Below are 4944 nucleotides of genomic sequence, written 5' to 3' on the forward strand. Positions count from 1 at the left end.
CCCTTCTGCGAAAGCATGAAGGATGTAGGAAGAAGGCCCTCACTAGACCAAATGCCGGCACCTTGATCTTGGACTTCCCACCTTCCAAACTGTGAAAAATAAATTTCTGGTTTTTAATGAATTACCCATTCTCAAGTTTTATGTTAAAGCAGTACAAATGGCCTAAAATGGGAATGATATGGTCTGTAAAATAAGGTTTATGTGAGGATTAAATAGATTATGTGAGGATTACATAGATTAATTCAGGTAAATGCTTAGAAGAGAGCTTGTTGTATAGTAGCTCAGTAAAGATACTTAACAAGGGGATTTGACTTTGATTGATGTAGGTCTGGATAGTCCTTCCTAAGAAAGTAAGGAGGGAGCTGAGGCCTTTGGCACATGCCCCTCCTCCAGGTTCACAGCAGATCAAAGGAAACTGGCTGACAATTCTTTTCTTTTAGTAATTAATTTCTTAGTCCATAGAGTAATAGCTAACAAGAGGAGAAGAGAGATACACTATACAAATTAAACACATGAGTTAGAAAACATAGAAAGTCCTGAGTAACTTTATGTAATATGGCAAATACTGTTATTAGCCCTGCAGGCATCACTGACATAATAGAATAAATATTGTCTTGGTAGCATGCATTTAGTTACAAGTGACAGACAACCCAGCTCAAACAATGTTGCCTGATGCAAGTTGGAAATCCAAAAGGGAAACTTCCTGGATTTTTTAATTTAGCAACTCTATGATGGCATCACAGGCTCGTTATGTTTGTTCTGTTCTGTATTCTAGTTTTGTAACAGGCACTGTACTAAGGCAGTTTCATCTGGTGACTTGTGGTTAAACCATGGCTGCTAAGTTTATGGGACATCATCAACCATTGGCATAAAGACTAAGACTTTTTTTTTTTTAATTAGATGTCCCTAGCAAATACCTTTTGCAGTCTCATGGGCCTAAATGGAATAGAGAAGCCCACTTGTGTAACAATAAATGTGGTCATAGCAAAGTACAATACATAGTACCTTAGACATATCCCCTCCAATTTCAAATGCCAAGGAAGGTGGGATTAGGAGGTACAACCTCCCAAACCTGAAGTCTTCATTAACAGATGGAGTAAATACATTTTAATGGATACATTTGCAGTGTCCATCACACTAATGCTCAAAACGATTATTCTAAATTATATAAATAAATGATAGTAAGTACAATTTAGGAATAAAATCCTTGAATTTCTTAAAATTCAGCTTAAATGAGAAAAGCTTTTAGTCAGATATTTGCATACGTGGAATGTTTCATTTCCTGTCAATGCCTCATTGACATGTCTCATTGTTCATAATTGAGTTTTCATTGAGAAATTCCTGGGATTATTCTGGCCAATAAACCAGTTTCATGAGATGATATCTGAAACAGTGACAATGATGTTCTTTTGTGTCTTGTCTAGTTATTCCTAAAAATAGCATGACATTAGTGGCCTCAAAACCTTAAATTATGACAATTGCCCCTTCTGGTATAATCTTGACTTTATAGCCCATGATATTTGGCTAAATTGAATTAAATAGAATAACTATCACTTTTGGGGAAAGTCTGACAAACTGAACATAAATAGGACAAAAGCATATATAGGTTCAAAGTAAGAGTTACTGGTATCTTCTCTTTGCCTTTTAAAATGGATTTAAAGTTAACTGTGCATTTGGTGAAAAAATTTGCAACAGGAGTAAAGTGTTATAAAAAGGCAGGATTATTTAAGAGAGAAAATAGATAACTAGCAAGGGATAAAAATATTTTGGGGTCATGGGGGATCCATTTAAAAGCAAATTTGCAATTGCTGTAAATGTCTGTTTGGTGGCCAGCATTCCACAAATGCTGCACAGAAACACACTCATTTTCAATGTTCCACAGTTCCAGAGTTATTTTAAAAAGATACTTTCTCAACACATGAAGAAGCTTAAAGTTACAGCATCAGGAAAATATCCTTGGTAGATCCATGTGTTTATCATTTACTTTAGAAATATTTGTGCCTACAGTTTTGTCTTTGAGAGCTGTATTTAGGTGGTCCTGACTGGGCATTCTATATCTATGGGAGATTTTAATTTTCTGGGGAAAACTTTTACAAACGTTGAAGTTAACCCAATGTTTCTGCCTTGCACTTAATTGAGATATTTTGGGAATGAGCAGTCAGAATATTTTCTTTTATAAGTGGCATAACATAATTAAAACTAAAAATGGAAAGTCAAACTATAAGAATTTATCGCCCCCGCGCGCCAGTCCTGCCGAGCTGGCCAGCCGGCCTGGCTCCCCTCCCTGGCCCCATGGGCGGGCGGACTGCCCTGAGGAGGAGGGGACGGGGCTGAGCCGGCCGGCGGCGGGCAAGGATGCGGAACTTCTGCGCTGCCCCTAACTGCACGCGGAAGAGCACGCAGTCCGACCTGGCCTTCTTCAAGTTCCCGCGGGACCCGGCCAGATGCCAGAAGTGGGTGGACAATTGTAGGAGAGCACATTTAGAAGATAAAACACCTGATCAGCTAAATAAACATTATCAATTATGTGCCACACATTTTGAGACCTCTATGATCTGTAGAACTATACATTTTGCAGAGGCATCAGAAAACTAAACAATTGGTTTATTTTATTTCTCAAAACTAATTGAAGCAGATACTCGTGAAGTCATTGGGAGAGTCCTTACAGGACAGTTCTTCGAGATAATGCAATACCAACAATATTTGATCTTACCAGTCATTTGAACAACACACAGAGTAGACACAGAAAACGAATAAAAGAACTGAGTGAAGACGAAATCAGGACACTGAAACAGAAAAAAAGTTGATGAAACTTCTGAACAGGAACAAAAACATAAAGAAACCAACAATAGCAATGCTCAGAACCCCAGTGAAGAAGGGGGTGAAGGACAAGATGAGGACATCTTACCTCTAACCCTTGAAGAGACGGAAAACAAAGAATAACTAAAATCTCTATTTGAAATCTTGATTCTGATGGGAAAGCAAAACATACCTCTGGATGGATATGAGGCTGATGAAATCCCAGAAGATCTCTTTACTCCAGATAACTTTCAAGCACTGCTGGAGTGTCGGCCCGGATAAATTCTGGTGAGGAGGTTCTGAGAAAGCAGTTTGAGACAACAGCAGTTAACACGTTGTTTTGTTCAAAAACACAGCAAAAACAGATGCTAGAGATCCGTGAGAGCTGTATTCGAGAATAAACTCTCAGGGAAGTGAGAGACTCACACTTCTTTTCCATTATCACTGACAATGTAGTGGACATAGCAGGGGAAGAGCACCTACCTGTGTTGGTGAGGTTTGTTGATGAATCTCATAACCTGAGAGAGGAATTTGTAGGCTTCCTGCCTTATGAAGCTGATGCAGATATTTTGGCTGTGAAATTTCACACTATGATCACTGAGAAGTGGGGATTAAATACGGAGTATTGTCGTGGCCAGGCTTACATTGCGTCTAGTGGATTCTCTTCAAAAATGAAAGTTGTTGCTTCTAGACTTTTAGAGAAATATCCCCAAGCTATTTACATGCTCTACTCCTCCTGTGCCATAAACAAGTGGTTGGCAAAATCAGTACCTGTTACGGGAGTATCTGTTACATTAGGAACAATTGAGGAAGTTTGTTCTTTTTCTATCGATCGCCACAACTGCTTTTAGAACTTGACAATGTAATTTCTGTCCTTTTTCAGAACAGTAAAGAAAGGGGTAAAGAACTGAAGGAAATCTGCCATTCTCAGTGAACAGGCAGGCATGATGCTTTTGAATTCCAGCAAGCACTTGTTTTATGTTTAGAGAGTATAAATAGTGACACAAATATTAGATGGAATAACTGTATAGCTGGCCGCGCCTTTGTACTCTGCAGTGCAGTAACAGATTTTGATTTCATTGTTACTACTGTTGTTCTCTAAAATGTCCTTTTACAAGAGCCTTTGGGAAAAATCTCCAGGGTCAAACCTGATGTCTTCTTTGCAGCCGGTAGCTTGACTGCAGTACTGCATTGACTCAACGAAGTGATGGAAAATATTGAAGTTTATCATGAATTTTGGTTTGAGGAAGCCACAAATTTGGCAACCAAACTTGATCTTCAAATGAAACTCCCTGGGAAATTCCGCAGTGCTCACCAGGGTAACTTGGAATCTCAGCTAACCTCTGAGAGTTACTATAAAGAAACCCTAAGTGTCCCAACAGTGGAGCACATTATTCAGGAACTTAAAGATATATTCTCAGAACAGCACCTCAAAGCTCTTAAATGCTTATCTCTGGTACCCGCAGTCATGGGACAACTCAAATTTAATACCTAGGAGGAACACCATGCTGACATGTTGTAGAAGTGGCTTACCTAATCCCAACATGCTCTCAGCCGAGCTTCATTGTTGGAGAATCAAATGGAAACACAGGGGGAAAGATACAGAGCTTCCATCCACCATCTGTGAAGCCCTCCATCTGCCTGACATCAAGTTTTTTCCTAATGTGTATGCATTTGCTGAAGGTCCTGTGTATTCTTCCTGTGATGAAGGTTGAGAATGAGTGGTATGAAAATGGATGAAAGCATCTTAAAGCATATTTGAAGTACACTTTGACAGACCAAAGATCAAGTAACTTGGCTTTGCTTAACATAAATTTTGATATAAAACATGACCTGGATTTAATGGTGGACACGTATATTAAACTCTATACAAGTAAGTCAGAGCTTCCCACAGATAATTGGGAAACCATGGAAAATACCTAAGAGACTTTTAAAAACAGGCTTTTTTTTTTTCTTTTTTTTTTTGAGACGGAGTGCAGTGGCGCGATCTTGGCTCACTGCAAGCTCTGCCTCCCAGGTTCCCACTATTCTCCTGCCTCAGTCTCCCGAGTAGCTGGGACTAAAGGCACCAGCCACCATGCCTGGCTAATTTTTTGTATTTTTAATGGAGACAGGGTTTCACCGTGTTAGACAGGATGGTCTCTA

At 39.3% G+C, this 4944-nt stretch overlaps 1 pseudogene; it reads left to right on the forward strand.

Annotated features, from left to right (window-relative positions):
• The first annotated feature begins 2355 nt into the window (after positions 1-2355).
• LOC450466 (52 kDa repressor of the inhibitor of the protein kinase-like) lies at positions 2356-4722 on the forward strand (annotated as a pseudogene).
• Positions 4723-4944: the final 222 nt, after the last annotated feature.

This window comes from Pan troglodytes, chromosome 8 (genome assembly GCF_028858775.2).
Source record: "Pan troglodytes isolate AG18354 chromosome 8, NHGRI_mPanTro3-v2.0_pri, whole genome shotgun sequence".
Taxonomy (NCBI): Eukaryota; Metazoa; Chordata; class Mammalia; order Primates; family Hominidae; genus Pan; species Pan troglodytes.